Source organism: Cupressus sempervirens, chromosome 9 (genome assembly GCF_028749045.1).
Source record: "Cupressus sempervirens isolate cs-2001-9-10 chromosome 9, ASM2874904v1, whole genome shotgun sequence".
Classification (NCBI taxonomy): domain Eukaryota; kingdom Viridiplantae; phylum Streptophyta; class Pinopsida; order Cupressales; family Cupressaceae; genus Cupressus; species Cupressus sempervirens.
The window spans coordinates 117,602,944-117,629,776 of NC_143126.1; positions in this window are offsets into that span (position 1 = coordinate 117,602,944).

Genomic DNA, 26,833 nt, shown 5'->3' on the forward strand with positions numbered 1-26,833 from the left:
TGGTTGGTGAGAGCATGTACGGACAATGTACTTCAAGCGGTGAAGAAAGGATGACTCCGTAGCTAAACACTTTGGTGTGGAGATGTGTGTTACGTCCTACAGTGATGGCTTGGGTCTTACTATTAGCTTCTAAGTTTGCTGCTCCTATGGAGATCGAGGAATCTCTTATTAAGGTGGAGATCATATTTGGACATTGGGAAGAAGAGGGGACTCCTATTGAGATACTAAATAGTTGGGCTACTCTTATTAGTGTTGTTAATGGAGGAAGGGGGAGTTGCTCTTACCTCTGAGGCTTGGTCTTCCTCATCTTTGCTCCTCTCAATATGGTGTTTTGGGAGTTTGTGAGGGGCTGGAAGATTTTTGACTATGTTTGCCAAGGTTGGAGCCTTAGCTGGACCTATGGTTCGATGATATGCATTATTTTTGCCAAGGCTAGAGGTATAGTCTTTTTTGGTCCTATTTCTTTGCTTATTGTCCTAACATTGGTAGATGGCTTGAGTTTGTTCACTTGTTTCTTATGGTGATTTCTTGTCTTAGTTTCTCTTGTGATCGAGTGATTGCTGGAAGTTTTAAAGGGCACACTCTGGTCCTTTATTGTTATTTTTGGTTTAAGTTTGCAGCTATTATGGGGGCTTGTCCCAAGTCTTTCATTGTTAACATTGACCATGGTTTGCAGGTCAATTGCTTGTGGACCTTTGTCTTTGATAGAGGGAGCTCTGGCTTGTCTGGATCTCTCTTTACTAGGCACTGGTAATGTTCTACTCTTGGTGTGTAATGTTCTGTTTGTACTTCGGGTAAACACTCGTTAATTGCTACTTTTCTTAATCAAAAACAAGTTTTGTGCTCAATTATTTTTAATTGAGTTTCACTTTGGTGTTATTGGGGGTAAATATGATTTGGAAGCCAGAAGAATTGAGTGTCAAAAATATGGAGAAATAGTCAATGTAAGAGAAGATCTTGAAAGTGTCAACAAATAGAGTTCCTATAACAATATGTACATATTTAGTGATGATATGAGTTAGGGAAAAGAGCGATGATTGGAGATTAAAATAAGAGGAAATTGACAAATGAGGTTGCTATTAGTAGACAAACCAAACATATCAATGCGGGATAATTAAATTCCATTAGGTTCACCCAATATCCTTCTACTTGTAAAGACTAAATAGGGAGGAAATGTTTCACTTTTTCCAGTTATTGTTATCAATGTGTTGGTTATGGACACAACTTCAACTTGTAAGATTTGTTGATTAGAGATCACATAAATTTGCAAGAAGAAACATGTTTGATCTAAAACAAAATGTGAACCAAATGTGTTACAATTGTAACAATTTTGGTCATAAAGTAACATGTATAAGAGAATAGTGCATAAAATAGACCTTCTGTCGTTTGGAATTTTTTAATGAATAATAATAAGGTGGGGTTTATGATCCAAGACCTTGATAAGTTTGAATGTTTGTATTGAAGAATGGAATCAAAAGTTATAAACTTGGTGTTATTTGTCATAGAATACAACCGACATAAGAATGGTTATAGGAAAGTTGAGTTTAGGCTCTTTGAGAGACCTTGGAAGGAGAACTATGTGTAGGTTTTACACGTTTGAAAGTAGGAACATAGGCTGCTCTTGGGTGAAGTATACCCTTGTGACCTCAAGTTCGCAGGGGAAGGGTCGAGGGTGGTAAATTTGATGAACATTATATATTCTAACGATTATAAAGAAGTAATGAATTTAAGAGACTGGATCACAATAAGACACTACCAAGTACACCATATGGTGCAACATTAAATATTGTCAGTGTAGAGAAGCACTGGGCACCAATACCATGAAACACATGCTAATACAACACAATACACCTAAAATGGTCCTAGGCTATGGTGAGACCATTAACAAACATTGAAGAAACATGAAAGAAGATACACTTATTACAAGTAGACATGACCTTATCTGATTTGGAAGTCTAAAGAAATGAATGTAAAAAATGTGAAGAACACATAGTCATTGTAAGAAAAATATCTTAGAAGTGTCAATATTTGATTAGAAAATAACAACAAATATGAATAGAGAACCAATATATTAAATGAAATAAAACAAAGATTGAGGAGAATAAACAAACTATAGATTTGACACAATCTCATTTGGAGAGCAAAACAATTGAATGCTTAAAGAATGTAGAAATTGTCATCGTAAGAAAATATCTAAAAAATATTAATATTTGTTTAGGAAATTATCAGAAATGTGAAGAGATTCCCAACATGTTACATGGAATTTCTAGGTGAAGAGGTTCTAAGATTCTTGCAGGTTTAGGAGATGAATAAAGGCAAAGGCTAGATAATTCTTTGTAAAATGTTAAATTTGAAGATTTGTGTAATTGTCTATTGTTTTAGCAAAATTTTAGTTGGAAGTCAAAGTCGTTGAATCTGAAAAATTGAAGTACAAATAGTGACTATACGAAAGATCTTGAAAGTGTCAAGATTCTTATAGAAAAGAATACAAATTTTGAATAGGGCACAGACATGTTAAATGAGATAAAACATAGATTGAGGAGAGTTTTGCATCATTACAAATATGAAACACTACGAATTGGAAGTCAGGATAATTGAAGTGAATAACATGAAGGACAAATAGTCACCGGATGATAAGATTTGAAAGCTTGAGCAACTTTGAATTGTATAAATGAAGGGTATGTGATTTTTAGGAGTGTAGCTCATATGTGTATAAAATATATCTTCTCTCATTAGAAGTTTTCTTGTGAATAATAGTAAGGTGGGGGTTAGGATCCAAGGGTTTGATAAGTTTTAAATTTTGTATTATAGAATGGGCTCATAAGTTATAAACTTGGTGTTATTGATTCAAGAATAACACAAACAAAAGCATGGTTATGGGAAGTTGAGTGTAGGCTCTTTGAGAGACTTTGAAAGGAGAACTATGTGTAGCTTTGACCTGTTTGGAAGTAGGAACGTAAGCAGTGCTTGGGTGAAGTATACCCTTGTGACCTCAAGTCCGTAGGAGGGTTGAGGGTGGTTGATTGGATGAAATGTGGCATGTTTTTTATTTTAAAATTCATCTCATTGACCTAATGGTTTCTCCTTTATTTGTTTGACGAGAATTGGATCTAAATTGACCTTGTGATGTTATATTTTTTTCACTAGTTTTCATTGAAGGTTTTAACATTGATATTAAATTAGACATCCTGAATTTCCCATTTGCATTGATTTTTAAAATTGAGTGTAAGGAATTTATGTTTTCAATCAGGTTTGAGTTTTACAAACTTTTATTTTCTATTTGAGTTTGATGTTCATTGTTTATAATAGAATTTGACAAATTTTTGTTTATAGATGAGTTTGATGAACTTTGACTTTCTATTTTGTTTTGAGGTCCAATCAGTTTGATAAATATTGAGAGTTAATTTATTTTGGTTATTGTGAGTTTTAGTTAAGTTTGAGTTTTGATATTTCATTTATTTAATTAAGCTTTCAAAGTGTAATATTCGTTTGAGTTTTGTGAACTTCTATTTTCAATTGAATTAAAGAGCATTAATTTTTAATAAAATTTGGCGAGCTTTGATATTGAGTCCTGTGAATTTCATATAGGAAGTATTGTGGACATTATTAGTTTACAATATGATAGATGATATTATGTAATCAATTGTGTACATATTACCATTTAACATTGAATGGGGTTGATTTAATTTGAACTTCTTTTGACAATATCATTTATCATATTTAAAAAGAATCATGTACACATGCTTCTTTGAAATTGATATTTGTTTATGATTTTAATTTTAATTGAGGCTTAAAGTTTATTTCAATTTGGAGACTTCAATTATGTTGAATTTTTATTTTTATTTACCAACCTTTGATCTTGTGCTCAATTAATGCTGCATTGATGTACTTCAATTAATTTTTATTGAATTTGGGCATAAGTACTATCAGTTTCCTTTGCTTTTTAATTGATTTTAACAAGCATTTTTGAAATAAACATTGTGTTTATCGATTGTTTGCTTTTTTATTGCCCTCTTTAGTGCAATTTTATTTTTAGTTGAATTTCAATTTTCTATTGGATGATGTTTTTTGCTCTTAATTTTTGACATCTTTGATTTTTTTATTGAGCTTGATAAATGTTATGTTTCAATTATTTCTTATTTGAGTTTGTAACTTTGATTTGTAATAAGGGTTTTTGAATTTAGATTTTTCATGGACGTTTTTAAAAATGACTTTTATGCTCATTTATTCTTAATTGAGCATGGAAATATGGCGAAAAGTTTGTTGTTGTTGGGGGCAATCTGATTTGAAAGCCAGAACAATTAAATGCCAAAAATATGGAGAAATACTAAATATAAGAAAATATCTTGAAAGTGTGAACAAATAGTCCTTATAACAATTGTTTGCTATGTTTAAAGCTCGATGATTGGAGATGTGTTAAAATGTGAAACTACTTTTATTAAACTTGAAGAACAAAAATATATTTAGATTATCATCCTTCTAGCACTAAGATTAAAAATAAGAGGAAATCAATGGAAGTAGGTGTTGTTAGTAGACAAATTAAACATATCAATGATGGAAACAAAATTCCATTGGGTCCACCCAACATCCACCTACTTGGAAGGACTGAATAGGAAGGCAATATTTCACTTTTTTGAGTTATTGTGATTTATGTGCTAGTTATGGCCGGATGAATTCAACTTATAGATTTGTTTATTGGAGATGAAATAAATTTGCAGAAAGATACACATTTGGTGTAAAAGAAATGTGAACCAAATGTTACAATTTTGGTCAAAAGGTAACATATTGTAGAGAAGTTGTTATAAGGTCCGCAAACTCTATTTTAGAATAGGTTTTTGAGGGATGAGAATTTAAGTTGGTGTAAGTGTAATAATCATGAACATATAGCATAATATAGCAAAATTGGTTTTGGAGAAGCACAAGAAATCATAACAAGAAGGTTGATATATATCGAAGTAGAAGAAAATGTTTTTGAAAGCTTTGAGTATACAAAAACTAGAAGAGAAGAAAGAACCTAAGCACATGTATAATGCACAACATGCACAAATTATATCTTACAAAATTGCATACAATGAGGAAGAATATAGAACATTTATCATTCATCCTTAAATTGAGACAAATAAACCTAGGTATTAGAAAAAAATTTAGTCTCTTGTAAATAAATAGAATATATTATGAAAAAGACGACAAAATGAAAAATAAATAAATTTTGTGAAGGTTTTTAAGGTTAATTTATATCGTGTCAACAAAATTTAATTTGATAAAAATGAATCGAGTCAAAGTAATGAGTTTGAAGGATAAAAAATGCTCTAGGAGAACATGAGATGAATTGAAAGGAAGTGACGATTTTAATTAAAAAACAACTAGATTTTCAGAAGAGTACATTGTAGCATGCAAAAAAAAGAAGTTAGTAAAATCATTTCTGATAATACAAAATTTGATCTTTGTACCCTTCGTGTGCAAAAATTAGTAACAACTTAAAATGAAGTTCGTGTAAAATCAAAGGCTAGTTAATATCGAAAGTGGTTCGGTAATAACAATGGATGGTATTGATAAAAAAAACCTCATTTATAGACGAAATGATGGCAGAGCACGGGAGGAGACTAGGGTTTCGTAACAATGGTAAATGGCAGTGATGGTCGGTGGGGAGGGGAGCTCAAAATGGGCTGTGGTAACCTTGGAAACCGTCGCGTAACCAGTATGGATCGTGGGGAGGTTTTTTGGATCGGAACCGGTGTGGAGAGAATCTTAGAAAGTTTGTGGAGCACCGAAATCAAAATGAGGATTCAAACAAAATCCAAAGGAACGCGATAGGAATAACTGGAAGTGGGTAAGGAGGGATGATGAACGTCCTTCGACTAATGTTTTCCTCACAAAAGATACCCCAGTTCCAATGGATAATAAGGTGATCAATATTCGAATAGACATAGATGAATGGAAGGCCATAGTTAATATGCTAAGGGGGAGGGCTTTCTTTATGAAGTGGGGAGGATGATGGCTATCTCTACCTAAAATAAGAAAGTGGGTTAATGATAGTTGGGGGCCAAACATACTATCAAAACCTCGAGTAATGGTTTCTTTCTGATCATAATGGATTCAAAACATGACAAAACAAGGGTTATGTATAATGGGCCTTTTCTAATGGAAGGAGTAGTCTTCTTCATCAAAGACTGGGTCCCTAACTTTAACCATAAATAGGCAAAGGTGGAAGAGGTCCCCATTTGGATCAGATTGTACAATCTCGCCCATGAATACTAAAACATGGGGATTTTTAAGATGATAGGAGACAAGCTGGGAAAGTTTATCAAAGCTGATGAAGAAATAGAATAGAAAGATTTTAGTCAATACACAAGAATTTGTATTATGTGGAAGGCACATCTGCTGCTTCCACATTCAATAGAGATTCGAACGGCTGAAGGATATTGGTGGCAAGAGATAGAGATTGAGGAAGCTATTAGTTGATGTAGAAGCTATAAAGAATGGGGACATGCGATGGAGGTTTGCATGGTAAAGAACAAAGGAAAGGAAAAGACAATGGAAGAGTTGAGAAAATTTACAGTTTCTAGGGACCCAGGTCCATCTAAAACATGGGAAAGGGAGGCAACCATGACCAATGTAGTAAATGAAGAGAGGAGCATGGATTTTGAGCTGGAAAATGCAACTGAGATTTGTTAGGGGAAGGAAGATGACAGAAGGCTTGGCACAAATGACTATATTACGTAACGGGAACCTTTCTCGGGAAAAGCAACCTTTCTCGGGAAAAGCAACAAGACTTGAACTTGGGGACAATAGTTTTGGCAGTGGAGGACGATCTTCAAAGGGTGTTGTAGGGTAGGGTAGGTGTTAACAAGGAAACAAAGAATGACTCTCAGACGAAGGTTTTGGAGAATGTAAACTTGGTGGAGTCAAGAGAATCAACGTGTCATAAGCATCGTGGACTAGACAATAGGGGATCAAACCCTTTTACTTCTCCCTCAAGGATTTTGGTACCTTTTTTGGGAGATTTACTAGAAATTGAGGAGCTGCTGGAAGAAGGAGAATTTGCAGACATGGATGAGAGTGGGCTCTCAGAACAACACACAATCTGTCAATCATAGATGAAGAAGAACAAGACACAGGGGGGTCGTAGAAAAGAGGCAAGAAATTAACTTATAGACTGTTAGAGGAGGCTGGTAACAAGAAGGGCCAAACCTGTTTGAGATTTGTGAGGGAAATTGTCTCTCCTAGGTAACCATGAAGTTCCTTACATGGAATGTGAGGGGTTGCAATGCCCCTGACAAAAAATGTCTGATCAAGAGAGCTCTTGATTAGGTCAAAGAAGTAGTATGTACTTAAGAAACTAAGATGAAAGTAGAGGAAGCAACAAAGGTTTAATGAGTTAGACAAAAGTGGTCAGGATTCTTTGTGGAGGCAGTAGGGGTGTCGAGAGGATTGGGAATTTTGTGGAACCCAAGACTTCTTAAAGGTGAGCCCCTAATTAAGAAGAGGAACTAGCAAGCTCTTCGATTCTCCTCATTTACTGTTAAACTTTTGGGGGTCTTGATTAATGTGTATGGACCCCCCAAAATAGATAAGAGAAATGTTGTTTGGGAGGAGATTGGCTTTTCTTAAAGCTACTTTGGGGAATGAATTTCGAATGGTAGCAGGAGATTTCAATGCTACTCTTAGTATGGGAGATAAACGTGGAGGTTCCTATACCCTTGGGCCCGTTCGGGCTGACTTTCAAAACTTTGTACAAAATAATCAACTCTAGGAAGTTGTTGCCAAGGGGGGCCACTTTATGTGGACAAATAGGAGAAAAGGTTTTTGTCATATAGCTGAGAAATTGGACATGATTTTTTGGTAGGTGAGTGGCAATCATTACCAGTCATTTTCAAAGGAAGAATATTGGGTTTGTCGGGTTCCAATCACTTTCCTATGTCTCTAGTGGTTTAGCAAGATGGGATCCCTACCAAGTGTCCTTTTAAATTTGAAAAGATGTGGTTTAGAGAGGAGGGTTTTCAGGTGAAGGTGGTTGACTGGTGAAACAATGCGCCTCATATGGAAGGTTCAGTTTTTTTCAAAACTGAAACATGAAGAAAAAATTGAAGGAGTGGAACAAATTCCACTTTGGTACTATTTTCAAGGCAAGAGCAGAGCTTGAGGCAGATTTGACGGCTTTGAATAACAAGGTGTTGGAGTAGGGGATGGATGTAGTAGATTTTCAAACAGAACAAGACTTGATGGGCAAGTACTCAAAAATCTTGAGAGGGAGGAGGTTTATTTCAAACAGAAATGTAGAGCGAATTGGCGGAGGGCTGGGGACAAGAATACATTTTTTTTTCAGAGCTCGATGAAGATTAGGCATAGTGTAAATCACAGTCTTTCAATTGAGGATAAGAATGGGGTCTAGATAGCAGACATGGACAACATAAATAGGGAAGCGATGGACTTTTTCTCAAATATTTGGAAGGAGGAACAAGTTGAGAGGAAGGATGCTCAGAATAAGGTCTTGGGGGTTATCCCATGCATTGTCTCAGAAGAGGACAATATGATGCTGATGGAGACTATCAAGATGAGTGAACTTAAGGCAGCTGTGTTTGGTTTGGGTGGAGATAAGGCACCGGGGCTAGATTGTTTCTAGGCCTTTTCTTATCATAAATTTTGGGAAATGAGCTACTGACTATGGTGGAGGAGTTAAGAAGGGAGTAATTCATCCTAAAAGACTTCAACAACACACTGATAACACTTATCTCGAAGGAAGGACATCCATCAAGGTATGATGATTTCAAACCTATTTCTCTTTGCAATACAATGTACCAAATCATTACAAAGATAGCTGCAAATACATTGAAATTTTTATTAGCTTCCATTATCTTCCCGGAACAAAGTGGCTTCACACCCAACCAAAGTATAGTTGATGGCATCATAGTGGCTTATGAGGTGATACATTCTGCTAGTAAGAGCAAGGAATGGAAAATGATGCTCAACTTAGATATCTATAAAGCATATGATAGAGTTGACAGGGTTTATTTGTTAGAGGTGTTGAGGAGATTTGGTTTTGGGGAAAGATGATTGAAATGGATCAAAAGCATGATCTCAGACTTCAGAGTGCACGTTATAGTCAATGGCAGTCCACAAGGTTTCTTCAGCACTAGTCGGGTAATTAGACAGGGTGACCCAATTTCGCCTTTTTTTTCATTATCCTTGTGGCAATTCTGGGCAGATTAATTTCAAAAAAGAGAATTGTTGGGTCTTGGAAGGGCATTCTGATTGTGAATGTGATTGCAACTACCACCCACTCTTAATTTGCAGATGACACCTGTTTCTTGGTGTGGCCTTGATGGCGGAGGCAAATGTGATGAAACAAGTTCTGAATGATTATAGCTTGGCCTCGGGACAGTCAATTAACTGGGATAAATAAGAAATATACTTTTTTAACACAGAATTGGGGTCGCAAAGGAGTATAGCTGGATTCTTTGGGGTGAGAATTGGGAGGCTCCCAAGTAGATTCCTTGGAACTCTTCTGTTTGGAGGAATAGACAAGGGTCCAATTTGGAAAGAGTTAGTGGATGATTGCAGAAAAAGAATGGATAGCTGGAAAGGACTGTGGCTTACACTGGCGGGTAGGATAACTATGCTTCGGTCTGTCATATCAACAATGCCAATCTATTCAATGGCTTGTTTCAAAATTCTTATGAAAGAGGTTTTGTTGATACAATGTTGTATGCGGAAGTTCTTGTGGAATGGATTGCAGGAGGGAGATAAAATACCTCTGATGACATGGTCATAGGTGTACCGACTGAAGGGTGGAGGAGAGGCGGGGGTGAGGGACTGGATGCTCTTTAATATGGCTTTAGGGGCCGAACTAGTCTGTTAGATGTTTAGTGTTGGTAATCAACATTGGGTAAGAGAAAAATATCTTTGATAATATGGAGGATGAATGCATTTTGACTATTGCAAACCCTCCTCGTGGTTCAACTATTTAGAATTTTCTATTGAGCTATAGGGAGTTAATCACAAATCATTTGACCTAGAAGATTGGGAGCGGAGAAAAGGTAGACTTTTGGCGTGATTAATGGGATGGAGGTTAGAAGCTAGAAAGCTCGGGGGTTTCTCAGAGTCTGATTGAAATGATGCAACACTAATGGGGCACCCAAGTAAAAGATTATATTGATGAGTAGCCTGCTAATAAGGGTTGTCCAAGGAAATGGAATGACCCATCTTCCCTTTCTCTAAACAATGAGAAAAAGGACCATATGAAACAAATCCTTTTGGAACGGGAGTTGGTCGCTTCTAATACAGAAGACCAACTTATTTGATGCAAGTGCAAAAGTGGAAAATATTTAGTTAAGATTGGATATCAGGTACTAGAAGGGAATCATAATAAAGTGGATTGGGAGCAAAACCTATGCTGGGATAGAGAATGTCTACCAAAGACATTCTAGCAGGCAATAGCAAAATCCTAACAGGAGAAAGACTTAAGAGAATGGGTTTTCAGGGACCTTTGAGATGCCGTCTTTGCAAGGATGCAAAAGAAACAATTGATCACCTGCTGCTCCACTGCAGTTTTTCCCAAGAGCCATGGGCAATGGTCAGATCAAAACTAGGATGGGCAAGCCCATTGACAGAAACTTTAAAAGGATGGATGGAAGCTTGGCTGGAAAAGAAGAAAGGACATGTCTTTGGAGGATCATGGAGCGTAATACTGTGAACAACACTCTAGGAGATGTGGAAGGAAAGGAATGGGAGAATATTTCAAGATAAGGAAGAGCATGAAAACCTCTTTGGACAGAGGTTAGAGAGAGCCTTGGCATAAGTTATTTAATCTGCATCCTCATCTTCATGCTCGCAAAATCCATCATTTATGAGACTAGATGCTCGATTGCAAACTAAGTTCCCAACTATTAAATTTTGGCCTGTGAATGGGCCTTCAAGGGTTAATCCTCAACAAAGAAAGGAAATATGTTGTTGGCAATCACCAGAGGAAGGATGGATAAAAATAAATTTTGATGGGGCTACTCGAGGAAACCCAGGTATATTTGGGTGTGGATGTATAGCACGAGACCATGAAGGTAACTTCGTAGCTTTTGTGGCCAAAAGATTATGGGATGGAACCAACAATGTGGTAGAATGTGAAGTAACTAAAGAGGCTCTAGTGTTAGGAGTGAAACTGGGTATTAATTGAGTGCATTTGGAAGGAGATTCAAAGATTATTATAAATGGGATCAAGAAAGGAAAATTGGAGTCTTGGCATCTTGACAAGTACATTAGCTAGATAAAGTGCTTGTTGAAGGAGTTTGAGGACTTCAGGATATCCCATGTTTACAAGAAGGAAAATAAGGTGGTAGATAAGTTGGCCAACTTGGGAGTGAATGTCTGTCTTAGGAACAATAATGACATTTTCGAAGACTTTATGCTTCTTAATTTAGAATAATGATGTTTTGTTTTTAAGTGGGATTATGATCGTCAGCCTCCCTTTTGATGGAGTAAGTCTCAATTATATATTTTAACTCTCGGTATCAAGGACACTCATGAGGAAGTAATCCCTTGGGTGTGACGAAGGATCCACACTCATTAAACTCTCGAAGTGTGGGCTTCCAGATCTTGCAAGGGTGAGTTTTTAAGAAAGGCAGGGTCTCTTTTTTTGTAGGAAGATTTGTAGAGTTTTCAGAGAAGGAGGCCAACATCGCTTTGGAATTAGACAATCAGACTCAAGCGTAAGAAGGAACGATCACAACGAGGTGCTTGAAGAATTTATTTCTCTTAACGAGTAGGGATTCATGAGTGACATCATGGAGATGTTTGGCCTAGAATATTTGGACATCTACTGGAGGAGGAGGTCCAACCTAGATATAGTGTCCCTCTTTGTAGCCTTGGCACTGTTAGTTGGAGAGACAGAAGAGGAAGTACGCAGGGTCATTGCTGTGTGTCTGGACCTCCAATGGCTTTTGGGAGTAGGCAAGGTTATTGATAGAGTCGTGTCGGGTGCAGGGTTGGAAATGAGACAGGAACTATGGAGGCTGATTGGGGGTGGAGATTCCTCGCTACATGCTTTGGTTGTTTGGTCTTCTGCAACTCCCCAAGGGGTACACTCACCAAAAGCGGCGAAAGGTGGTTAATTTTCTGCAGGAGAAGATTTGGGTGTTGGATGATTTGAAGAAGGGTTTTATGAAGACGACACCAAGATAAAGTGTGCGATCTCTTGGAGAATTGCTGAGATACCTACTGGTAAGGGAAGGATGTGATGCTACTAGGGAGTCCACGAGAGCATGAATGTGAGTTGATATGTCTTTGGCAGGGGAGGCGGGCACGAGTGGAACTGGTAGGAAGAGGTGATCAGTGGAGGATGACCGTTCCATCCCAAATTTTACAAAAGAGGATGCTGCAAATTGGTTCAAGAACTGAGCAGGTCGAGTCTTTTTTGGATGACTGGTAGCTTCTCCAAGACATGTGATTACCTTTTGTAACAGGATGGGTTATGTTTGCAGGTGTTAATGCCTTTTGTTAGTATGCATTAGCTTTTATGTCAAGGGGGGAGGGTATTCAAGAGAACTTTTTTAGTGGGCACTTAACACTATGGCATACTATTGTAAGCATCATCTTTTATAATCAATACAAAAACCATGTTACCTATCAAAAAAAAAAATCTGATATTTATGAATATTAAATATTCTAATGGCTATCAAAATATAATGATTTTAAAGTACTAGATCACAACAACATTAAATTTGGTCATTTCAAAGAAACACTGCCAATACTATGAAAGACATGCTAATAAAACAAAATACATTTAAAATGGCCCTAGGCTATTGTGAGACAATTAAAAAATAATGAAAAAACATGGAAGAACCTACACTTATTACAAGTAGGCATGACCTTATCTGATTTGGAAGTCAACACAATTGAATGTAAAAAACTTGAAGATCATATAGTCATTGTAAGAAATAAATCTTGTAACTATCAATATTTAGTTTAAAAATAATAAAAAAATGAATAGAGAAGCAACATATTAAGTGGTATAACTCAAAGATTGACGAGAAAAAATGAGAATACTTTTGACACAATCTCATTTGGACATCAAGATAATTGAATGTTAGAAATATGGAGAAATAGTCATCGTCAGAAAAACATCCCAAAAGTATCAATATATGTTAAGAAAATTATCAGAAATGTGAAGAGATCCCCAATATAATGTTAAATAAGAGTTTTTTATTAAAGAGATCCCCAATATGTCATATGAGATTGCTATAAGAAGAGGTTCCAAAATTCTCACTGGTTTAGGTTATGAGCTAAGGAAAAGCCTAGAGAATTCTTTGTAAAATGGTAAATTTGAAGGTTCACATAATTTGATCAATTGATATGAGAACAAAAATTGAGGAGAAGAAAAGTATGTTAGGTTTAGTACAATTTAGTTGGAAATCTAAATGTTTGAATGTGAAGAATTGAAGTAGAAATAGTGACTGTAAGAAAAAATCTTGGAATTGCTAATACCATAAAACACATGCTAATACAATAAAATACATGTAAAATGGTCTTGGGCTATTGTGAGACCATTAACAAATAATGAAGAAACATGGAAGAAGCTATACTTATTACAAGTATGCAAGACCTTATCTAATTTGGAAGTCTAAATAATTGAATGTAAAAAGCATGAAGAACATATAGTCATTGGAAGAAAAAAATATTGGAAGTGTCAAGATTTAATTAGAAAATAACCCGAAATATGAATAGATTATAAACATATTAAATGGGATACACCAAAGATTGAAGAGAACAAACAAATAATAGATCCGACACAAACTCATTTGGACGTCAAAACAATTAAATTTTAGAAGCATGGAGGAATAGTCATCGTAAGAAAATATCTCAAAAATATCAATAATTGTTTACGAAATTAGCAAAAATGCCAAGAGATCCCCAACATGTTAAATGATATTTATATGTGGAGAGATTTTTGAATTCTTACATGTTTAGGACATGAGTAAAGGAAGAGCCTAGATAATTCAAGAAGAAACAAATGTAAGGTTTAGCACAATTTTAGTTGGAGGTCAAAATGGTTGAATGTGAAAAATTGAAGTAGAAATAGTGATTGTAAGAAAAGCTCTTGAAAGTGTCAAGATTTTTTCAAAAAAGAATACAAACTTTGAAGAGGGCACCAACATTTTTAATGAGATAAAACATATATCGAGGAGAGTTTTTAATCATTACAAATATGAGTAACTATGATTTGGAAGTCAAAATAATTGAACTGAAAAATGTGAAGGAGAAATAGTCACAGGAAGATAAGATATTGAATGTTTGAAAATCATGTTAGAATATAATAAAGAATATGATTAGAACATCAACATGTTAATTGAGATGTTAACTCAGTTGTAAATATTGCAAAGTGGGTTGTTAGTATTTATTTTTTGTTGATTGTGTGAAATTCAAATGTTTGAGCAACTTTGAATCGAGTAAATGAAGGGTACATGATTTTGAGAAGTGTAGTTCCTATGTGCATAAACTAGATCTTTTGTCATTTAGAGTTTTCTTATGAATAATAATAAGGTCGAAGTTATTATGCAAGACCATGATAACTTTGAAAGTTTGTATTATTGAATAGGCTCATAAGTTATAAACTTGGTCTTATTTTTTAAGGAATAGCACCAACAAAGGTATGGTTATGGGAAGTTGAGTGTAGGCTGTTTGAGAGAGAACTACGTGTAGCTTTGACTTGTTTGGAAGCAAGAACGTAGGTGGTGCTTGAGTGAAGTATACTCTTGTGACCTCAAGTCTGTAGCTGGAGGGCCGAGGGCGGTAAATTTGATTTTCCATTGATTATTATGAAATGTGGCATGTTTTTTTTTTAATAAATTGATCTCATTGACCTAATGATTTTCAAAAAAAAATTGTTTGACGACTATTGGATTTCAATTGACCTTGTGATGTTTTGTTTTTGTCACTAGTTTTCATTGAAATTAAATTAAATATCGTGAATTTCATGTTTGTATTGATTTTTCAAATTGAGTGTAAGGAATTTTTGTTTTCAGTTGAGGTTTAGTTTTACAAACTTTTATTTTCTATTTGAGCTTTTTGTCCATTGTTTATAATCAGATTTGACAAGTTTTTGTGTCGAGCTAATTTTGGTTAACTTCAATTTTCTATTTTTTTTTGAGATCCAATGAGTTTGATAAACACCAAGAGTTAATTTATTTTGGTTATTTTGAGTTTTTGTTAAATTTGAGTTTTGATCTTTCATTTATTTAATTGAGCTTTATGGACATTGATTTCAAATTATTCTCAATTGAGTTTTCCAAGTTTTATATTCGTCTGAGTTTTGTCAACTTTTGACTTCAATTGATTTGCGGAGCATTAATTTTTAATAGAATTTGGTGAATTTTAATTTTGAGTCTTTTTAATTTCATATGGGAAGTATTGTGGACATTATTACTTTTCTATATGATAGATGCTATTATGTAATAAATTGTGTACGTATTACCATCTAACATTGTATGAGGCTGTTGTATTAATTTGATGTTCTTTTGATAATATCTTTTATCATATTTAAAAAGAATAATGTACACACACTTCTCTAAATTTGATATTTTTTTGATTTTTTTAACTTAGGTTTAATGTTTATGTCAATTTGGTAGGCTTTAATTATGTTGACTTTTGAGTTTTTATTCGCGAACCTTTGATCTTCAACTTATTTTTTTGTTACATTGATGTAATTAATTAATTTTCATTGAATTTGGGCATACTTTCATTTTTGTTTACTTTTTAATTGATTTTAACAAGCATTTAAAAAAAAAAATCAAGTTTCTTAGTTGTTTGCTTTTTCATTGCACTCTTTATTGAAATTTGATTTTAAATTGAATTATAATTTTTTGTTGGACGACATTTATTGCTGTTAATTTTAGGCATCCTTGATTTTTTATTGGCCAAGATAAATTTTAATATTTCTATTATTTTTTATTTGAGTTTGAATGTTTGGTTTTTAATAAAAAAATTTGATTTTATTTTTCCATAGATTTGTTTAAAAGTTTTGTGCTCAATTATTTTTAATTGATTATCACTTTGGTGTTATTAGGGGTAAATTTGATTTGGAAGCCAAAAGAATTGAGTGTCAACAATATGGAGGAATAATCAATGTAAAGGATCTTGAAAGTGTCAACAAATAAAGTCCCTATAACAATATGTACATGTTTAGTGATGATATGAGTTAGGAAAAAGAGCAATGATTGGAGACTAAAAATAAGAGGAAATGGACAAATGCGGTTTCTATTAGTCGACAAACCAAACATATCAATGTAGGATAGTTAAATGCCATTAGATTCACCCAATATCCACCTACTTAGAAAGACTAAATAGCAAGGCGATATATCACTTTTTCTAGTCATTGTTATCTATGTGTTGGTTATGGTCACAAAACTTCAACTTGTAAGATTTGTTGATTGGAGATCACATTAATTTGCAATAAAAAATACGTTTGGTCTAAAACAAAAAATGAGCCAAATGTGTTACAACTGTCGCAATTTTGGTCATAAGGTAACATATATAAGAGAATAGTTGGAAGGTCTCCAAACTCTATTTTAGATATGTCTTTGAGGAGCAAGAATTAAGCTGTTGTAAGGGTAATAATCTTGAACATAGAGCATGATGAAAGTTTGAATGATAAATGAAATTTTGAGAAAACAAAGTAGTAGTGAAGAAAGAACCTATGCACATATAATAATGTATGGTATTGACAAAGATTATGTATGCTAATGATTCTAAAAAACTAATGATTTTGAGAGACTAGAACACAACACATTGCCAAGTACAACATATGGCGCAACATTAAATCTTGTAATGTAGAGAAGCTACACATAACAAATAATGAAGAAACATAGAAGAAGCTACACTTATTACAAGTAGGCATGAAGTTATTTGATTTGGAAGTCTAAACAGTGCAATGCAAAAAACTTGAATAACATAGTCACTATTAAAAAAAAATCTTGTAAGTGTCAAATTTGATTTGAAAATAACGAGAAATACGAATAGAGAACAAACATATTAAATGGGATAAAACAAAGATTGACGATAATAATCGGATAATAGATATGACATAATCTCTTCTGGACGTCAAAATAATCGAATGTCGTGAGCATGGAGAAATAGTCGTCATATGAAAACATGTCAAAAATATCAATATTTGTTTAGAAAATTATAAAAAATATGAAGAGATCCACGCCATGTAAAATGGTGTTTATATGTGACGAGGTTATAAAATTGTTACATGAGTAAAGGAAAAGCCTAGAGAATTCTTTGTAAAATGATAAAGTTGAAGATTCATATAATTTGATCTTTGATGCGAGAACACAAATCAAGAAGACAAGTATGTTAGGTTTAGCACAATTTTAGTGGGAAGCCAAAATGTTTGAATTTGAAAAATTGAAGTACAAATAGTCACTGTAAGAAAAACTCTTGAAAGTGTCAAAATTCTTCATAAAAGAATACAAATTTGAGAAGAGTCTTGCATGTCTACAAACATGAAACACTATGATTTGGAAGTCAAAATAATTGACGTGAAATACATGGAGGAGAAATAGTGAGCAAAGATAAGATTTTGAAAGTTTGAAAATCAGGTTAGAAAAGAATAAAAAATACAAATAGAACATTAACATACTAAATAAGATGTTAAGTGAGTTGTAAATATTGAAAGTGAGTTAAAAGTTATTGATTTTTATTTAATTTTGTTAAATTCAATTGTTTGATCAACTTTGAATCATGTAAATGAAGGGTACATGATTTTGAGAAGTGTAGCACCTATGGGCATAAAATAGATCTTCCGTCATTTAGAATTTTCTCATGAATAATAATAAGGCGGGGGTTATGATCCAAGAGCTTCATAAGTTTGAAAGTTTGTATTATAGAATGGGGTCATAAGTTATAAACTTGGTGTTATTGATTAAAGAATAACACGAACAGAAGCATGGTTATGGGAAGTTAAGTGTAGGCTCTTTGAGAGACTTTGAACGGAGAACTATGTGTAGCTATGTGTAGCTTTGACCTGTTTGGAAGTAGGAACGTAGACAGTGCTTGGGTGAAGCGGTAAATTTGATGAAATGTGGCACGTTTTTTATTTTCAAATTCGTCTCACTGACCTAATGATTTCTCTCTTATTTATTTGACGAGAATTGGACTTAAATTAACCTTATGATGTTATGTTTTTATCACTTGTTTTCATTGAAGGTTTTAACATTGATATTAAATTAAACATCAGGAATTTCAGGTTTGCGTTGATTTCAATCAGGTTTGAGTTTTAAAAACTTTTATTTTCTATTTGTGTTTGATGTTCATTGTTTATAATCGAATTTGACAAATTTCTGTTAAAGACGAGTTTGGTGAACTTTGACTTTCTATTTTGTTTTGAGGTCCAATCAGTTTGATAAATATTGAGAGTTAATTTATTTTGGTTATTGTGAGTTTTAGTTAAGTTTGAGTTTTGATATTTCATTTATTTAATTGAGCTTTATGGGCTTTGATTTTAAATTATTTTCAATTGAGCTTGGCAATCTTATCTTCAATTGAGCTTTCAAAGTTTAATATTCATTTGAGTTTTGTGAACTTTTATTTTCAATTGAATTGACGAGCATTAATTTTTACTAAAATTTGGCGAGCTTTGATTTTGAGTCTTGTGAATTTCATATGGGAAGTATTGTGTACATTACTACTTTTCAATATGGTAGATGATATTATGTAATAAATTGTGTACATATTACCATCTAACATTGAATGAAGTTTTAATTTGATGTTCTTTTGACAATATCTCTTATATTTAAAAAGAATAATGTACACATGTTTCTTTGAAATTGATATTTGTTTATGAATTTTATTTTTATTGAGGTTTAAAGTTTATTTCGATTTGGTAGACTTTAATTATGTTGAATTTTGATTTTTATTCACCAACCTTTGATCTTCTACTCAACTTAATGCTGCATTGATGTATTTCAATTAATTTTTATTGAATTTGGGCATACTATCAGTTTGCTTTTCTTTTTAATTGATTTTAACATGCAGTTTTGTAATAAACATTGTGTTTTTCTATTGTTTTCTTTTTTATTGAGCTCTTTAGTGCATTTTATATTTTGGTTGAATTTCAATTTTCTATTGAAAGATGTTTTTTGTTCTTAATTTTGGACATCCTTGGTTTTTTTCATTGAGCTTGATAAATTTTATGTTTCAATTATTTCTTATTTGAGTTTGTAACTTTGATTTGTAATAAAGGTTTTTGAATTTAGATTTTTTATAGATTTATTTTAATGAGTTTTGTTCTCATTTATTTTCAATGGAACTCAAAAATATGGTGAAAACTTTTTTGTTATTGGGGGCAGTCTGATTTGGAAGCTGGAAGAATTAAATGTCAAAAATAGTCAATGTAAGAAAATATCTTGAAAGTGTCAACAAATAGAGTCCCTATAACAATCTGTAGATGTTTAGTGATGAGATGAGTTAGCGAAAAGCTTGATGATTTGTTGATGTTTTAAAATCTGAAACTACTTTTGTTGAACTTGAAGAGTAAAATAGATTTAGATAATATCTTTTATCATATTTAAAATAAATTATGTTTATTAATGTTAATTTTGGGCATCTATGGAGCAATAGTCAATGTAAGAGAAGATCTTGAAAGTGTCAACAAATATGGTCTCTATAACAATATGAACATGTTCAATGATGACATGAGTTATGGAAAAGCTTGTTGATTAAATATTAAAAATAAGAGGAGATGGACAAATGAAGTTGCGATTAGTAGACAAACCAAACATATCAATGTGTGGGAAAATTAAATGCCATTAGGTTCACCCAATATCCACCTACTTGGAAAGGCTGAATAGGGAGGTAATATTTCACTTTTTTCAGTTATTGTTATCTATGTGCTGGTTATGGTCACACAACTTCAACTTGTAAGATTTGTTGATTGGAGATCACATAAATTTGCAAGAAGAAATACATTTGGTATAAAACATAATGTGAACCAAATGTGTTACAATATCACAAATTTGGTCATAAAGTAACATATATCAGAGAATAGTTAGAAGGTCTCCAAACTCTATTTCAGAATGTCTTTGGGGGACAAGAATTTAAGCTATTGTAAAATTAATAATCTTGAACATAAAGTATGATATATGTATAGTGGTTTTGGAGAACCAATGAGAAATCATAACAAGAATGTTGATATTAGATCCAAGTATAAGAAAAAATTTCTGAAATTTTGAGAAAAAAAAGAAGTTGAAGTGAAGAAAGAACCTAATTACATATAACAATGTATGGTATTGACAAAGATTATATATACGAATGACTCTAAAAAAGTAATAATTTTGAGAGATTACATCACAACACATTGCCAAGTACAACATACGGTGCAACATTAAATCTTGTCATTGTAGAGAAGTACTATCAATACAATAAAACACATGATAATACAATAAGATACATGTAAAATGGTGCTTGGCTATTGTGAGACCATTAACAAATAATGAAGAAACACAAAAGAAACTATAATTATTACAAGTAGGCATGACCTTATCTGATTTGGAAGTCTAAACTATTGAATGTAAAAAACTTGAACATATAGTTAGTGTAAAAAAAACATTGGAAGTGTCAAATTCGATTATAAAATAATGAGAAATATGAATAGCTCGAACCAACATATTAAATGGGATAAAAAAAAGATTGAGGATAATAAATGGATAATAGATTTGAAACAATCTCTTTTGGACGTTAAAATAATTAGATGTCATAAGCATGGAGAAATAGTCATTGTAAGAAAACATGTCAGAAATATCAATATTTGTTTAGGAAATTATCAAAAATATGAAGAGATCCCTACCATGTAAAATGGTGTTTATATGTGAAGAGGTTATAAAATTGTTACAAGTTTAACACACAAGTAAAAGCAAAGCTTAGAGAATTCCTCGTCAAATGATAAAGTTGAAGATTCACATAATTTGATTTTTGGTGCGAGAACACAAATCAAGAAGAAAAGTATGATAGGTTTAGCACAATTTTAGTGGGAAGTCAAAATGGTTGAATGTGAAAAATTAAAGTGCGAATAGCGACTGTACGAAAAACTCTTGAAAGTGTCAAAATTCTTTCATAAAAGAATACAAGTTTGAGGAGAGTTTTGCACATTTGGAAACATGAAACACTATGATTTGGAAGTCAAAAGAATTGATGCGAAAAAATAAGGAGAAATAGTGATTAGAAGATAAGATCTTGAAAGTTAGGTTAAAAAAGAATAAAAAATGTGAATAGAAAATCAACATATTAAATAAGATGTTAAGTGAGTTGTAAATATTGAAAGTGAGTTAGAATTTATTGATTTTTATTTAATTGTGTTAAATTCAATTGTTTGAGCAACTTTGAATCATGTAAATGAAGGGTATGCGATTTTGAGAAGTGTAGCTCCTATGTGCATAAAATAGACCTTCTGTCATTTGGAATTTTCTCATGAACAATAATAAGGTAGGTGTTATGATCCAAGAACTTCATAAGTTTGAATGTTTTTTTTGTAGAATGGGATCATAAGTTATAAACTTGGTGTTATTTATCAAAGAATAAAACCAACATAAGCATTGTTATGGGAAGTTGAGTCTAGGATCTTTGAGAGACCTTAGAAGGAGAACTACCTGTAGTTTTTACCTGTTTTGAAGTAGGAACGTAGGTTGTTCTTGGGCGAAGTATACCCTTCTAACCTCAAAAAGATTGATATTATATTCAAGTAGACGAAAAGATTTATGAAAGTTTTGAGAAGACAAAAAGTGAAAGTGAAGAAATAACCTAAGCACATGTATAATTCACAACATGCACAAATTACATCTTACAAATTCGCATGCAATGACAAAGAATATAGACATTTAGCATTCGTCCTTAAATTGAGTTAAATAAATGTAAGTATCACAAATTTGTTTAGTCTCTTTTGAATAGATAGAAGATTCTATGGAAAAGATGACAAAATGATTAATAACAAACTTTGTGAAGGTCTTTAAGATTATATCATGACTAAAAAATTGAATTTCATAAAAATAAATGCAGTCAAAGTAATGAGTTTGAAGGAGAAAAAATGTTCTAAGAGAACATGAAATAAATTGAATGGAAATGACAATTTTAATAACAACAACTAGATTTTCAAATGAATACATTATAGCAGGGTGAAAAATGAAATCGGTAAAATCATTTTTTACAATAATGCAATTGATATTTGTACCCTTTTTGTGCAAAACAACTAAAAATGAAGTTTGTGTGAAATCTGAGGCTAGTTAATATCGAAAGTGGTGAAACAATAACAATGTTTGGTATTGATATATTTAAGTGTCTAAATGGGTCATCAAGTCCCTCATGGACTCTTGATAATATCATAAAGGAGACTATTGATATCCTTAGATCTTTCAAAAAGTATCATATATTACATGTATATAGAGAATCAAATAGGGTTGCTGATTCAATTGCCAATGTGTTGGTGATGAATTTTCTTAGACATGTTACGTCGAGTAGTGGTTATGATCTCATTAATGGGAAGGAAGGATGGGCATTATAATTATGTCATATTTACTCCAAACATATTCTGGGTGTTTTTGAGATCCTAAGCATTTATATTTATTTTTCAGACCCTTGCTTTTGGTGCAAATCCTTTCTTCTTCTGTCTTAGAATTTTGGTTATAAAGTTGCAGAACAAAAATATGGGTGGACAATTTAGAAGGAGGGAGCCATCAAATTGTGAGAAATGAAAAAGGTGAACTAAGGTTTGGTATATTTTTCAGAGGAGAGGTCTGATCCCATTCATGGAGGGACTCCATGGTGGGAAGCTCGAGGCTACACAATTGTTCTTGAGGAAGTAGAACAAACAAATGTTGAACATGGGTGATCAGAGTGTTACCGTCACTGAGGAACCTATCTCCAAAGTGTTTGGAATTCCAATTGTCGGTAGATAGTTCTACAGGGATAGCAAATTTTTAGGTGCCGCTATCAAAGATTCTCCCAAGGAGCTAGGTGAGAGTGATGCCCTGATCAAACCTAAAGTTAAAACCTATTGTGAGCCTAAATGTATCAAGAAATTATGGCATTTTGTTCTTCATACCATTGTCTACTATACTACCTTGGATGGTAGGTTCACTAGGGTGTGTTCCCTCTACTTTGCCAATTTGAATCACTTTAGGCATGGTATAAAGATTTCAATTTGTTTTTATCTATACTGTTCGTTAAATTCTAGTATCAATGTTATGAGGAAAAGGTTCTTTCCAACCCTTGACTCCATGATGATGTAATGTTGCTCATTTATGAGCACACTAGGGCATATTCTGTGGGGAAATTTATTGAGGAGAAGGGTGTGGAAGATGATAAAGAGGATGAGTTGAAGGATTCTCAAGGATTTTTTGAAACTAAAGATAGCGAGGGGATGCATTTCGAGGATGAGATTTCCTCCAAAATTAACAAGGGGGTCCAGTTCTAAGGTTCGTGTGATTTCTATCAAGAAAGAGAAGAAAGCTCCCTTGGTTAAGAAGCACACTAAGAAGGCCATTTGCTTTGATGAAGTCTATTATGAAGAGGATGAAGATATAGAGAGTAATGTTGAGGAGGTGGGTTATAGTAGAAATAGCATGGGAAGAGGATACACTAGAAGCAAAAAAGAGGAAGCTCTGCTAGGAAAACCCCTGTGAATAAAAAATAAGTCAATGTGGTCATCTCCTTTGATGACTATGATGAGGAAGATGACAAAATGGATATTGATACTCAAGTGGTGGGAAGTAGCAAGAAACACCAACATTGAAGGAAAAAACAAAAAATGGAGCAGGGAAGGCAAGGTGTCAAGATGGCATCAGACTCCCTTGGATAAAAGTATAATCAGAGCATCAATGTTATCCGTTCAGTATAGACTGAGGATCTTGTTGATGATTCCCCTATTTTCCCTTCTATGATTTCTACTCTTACTAAGGGTAGAAAGATTGTTTGGAAGAACATTTGCAGGAGTTCTGTGAGGCTCAACATTGCTAGAGAAAAAATGATCTTATGTTTGGTGAAGTGGAGCCAAGTAAAGTTGAGCTTAGGGAGCTTATTGATCCCTCTATGTTGATGTTCAAGACTCCAGTAAAGAGGAGAAGATGGATGTGCTAAACGACACTAGAAATAGTATGTGGGATGGTTTTAGATCCATCAAATGGTTGTACCATTACATCAGAGACTTGAATGATAAGAAAATTACCCTAGAGGGCATTATGAACAATTAAAGGAATCTTGATATTGCTAAGAAGAAGAGCCTGAAGAAGGGGTCCTTAATCGACATTGCGACTTTATACTAATTGGAGGCTAGGGTGTTGGAGTTGGATAATAAGGTGATTGGTATAGAGAATGATCTAAGAAGCATAGCTAACTGGAGTTATAAAATCCTTAAGTCGTCCAATGAGCACATGAAAAATATTATCAACAAGATGGATGACTTCGCAGGCAACAAGTCTATCATGAAGGTTCTTGATTATCAAGGGATTGCTAATGAAAGTAAGGATGGACCTGGTAAAGGGACCAAGGCTAGTACTAGAAAGAAGGCTGCAGTTGCCTCTATTGAAGTTGACCAAATCAAAGAAGTCGAGGGAAAGATTGACCAGTTAGAGTTGAAGGCTGCGAAGCTCCTCAAGAACATGGGATAATTTCCCTTTTTGGCTTCCTGGTGTTGGTTGTGCCATTTTTGTGTCTTTTTGTTGTTGGTTTGAGTGTTATCTTTTCTAGGCTGACTTTTGTTCGTTCACCGGTCTTGTCTTTTTTGAGTCTTGTTTTGTTAAGAGGGCTTAATGGATTAATCTTCAAGTTCTTTGTACAGGGTTTTAGGGCCCCTCCAAAACTTGTTTTCTTAAGAAAAAACAATGTATGGTATTGACGAATATTAAATATTGTAATGTGTATAAACAAATAATGATGTTAAAAGACTAGATCGCAACAAGACACTGTCAAGTACAACATATGGTGCAACATTAAATTTTGTCACTATGGAGAAGCATTGCCAATACCATGAAAGACATGCTAATGAAACAAAATAAGTGTAAAATGATCATAGGCTATTGTGAGAAAATTAACAAATAATGAAGAAACATGGAAGAAGCTACACTTATTACAAGTAAGCACGACTTTATCTAATTTGGAAGTCAAAACAATTGAATGTAAAAAAAACTTGAAGAACATGTAGTCACTGTAAGAAAAAAATATTGGGAAGTGTCAAAGATACAATTAGAAAATAAACAAAAATATGAATAGAGAACCAACATATTAAGTGGAATAATACAAAGATTGGGGAGAAAAAAGGATAATACATTTGACACAATCTCATTTGGACATCAAAATAATTGAATGATACAAACATTGAGAAATTGTCATCATAAGAAAACATCTTGAAAGTATAAATATATGTTTAGACAAATATCATAAATGTGAAGAGATCCCCAGTTTGTTAAATGATATTTCTATGTGAAGAGGTTCGATTTTTTTATTGGTTTAGGGTATGAGTTATGAAAAAGCCTAGAGAATTCTTTGTAAAATGGTAAATTTGAAGATTCACATAATTCAATAACTAGTCCAAGAACACAAATTGAGGAGAAGAGAAATATGTTAGGTTTAGAAAAATTTAGTTTGAAGTCAAAAATAAATGAATGTGAAAAAATGAAGTAGAAATAATGATTGTAAGAAAAGCTCTTGAAAGCGCAAAGATTCTTTTAGAAAAGAGTACAATTTTTAAGTAGGGCACTAACATGTTAGATGAGATAAACATAGATATGGGAGAGTTTTGAAGGATTACAGATATGAAACACTGTGATATGGAAGTCTAAATAATTGAAGTAAAAAACATGAAGGAGAAATAATTATCAGAAAATTAATATCAAAAGTGACGAGACAATAAAAATGCATGGTATTGATGAGTGTTATATATTGCAATGCCTAGAAAAAAGTAATCATTTTAAGATACTAGATCACAACAAGAGACTACCAAGTACAACATATAATACAACATTAAATATTGTCATTGTAGAGAAGATTTTCCAATACCATTAAACACATGTTAATACATGTAAATTGGTCCTATGCTATTATGAGACCATTAACAAACAATGAAGAAACATGTAAGAAGCTACACTTATTACAAGAAGTATGACCTTATCTGATTTGGAAGTCAAAACAATTGAATGTAAATAACTTGAACTACATATAATCACTATAAGAAAACAAACTTGCAAGTGTCAAAATTCCATTAGAAAATAAGTAGAAATATGAATAGAAAATCAACATATTAAATGGGATAAAATAAAGATTGAGGAGAATCAAAGGATAAAAGACCTAACATAATCTCATTCAAACGTCAAAACAATCAAATTTTACAAGTATGGAGAAATAATCATCGTAAGAAAACATCTTGAAAGTAACAATATTTGTTGAGGAAATTATCAGAGATGTGAAGAGATCCCCAACATGTTAAATGATAAAATTGATGATTCACACAAATTTGATCATTTGGTCTGAGAAAAAAGATCAAGAAGAAAAGTATGGTAGGTTCAACATAATGGTTCAATGTAAAAAAATGAAGTAGAAATAGTGACTATAGGAAAAGCTCTTGAAAGTGTCAAGATTCTTTCTGAAAAGAATACGAATTTTGAATAGGGCAACGACATGTTAAGTGCTCGATAAAACATAGATTGAGGAGAGTTTCAAGAATTACAAAAATGAAACACTATGATTTGGAAGTCAGAATAATTGAAATGAAAAACATCAAGGAGAAATAGTTATTGGAAGATGAGATGTTGAAAGTTGAAAAGAGCTAAAAATGTGAATAGAACACCAACATGTTAAAATA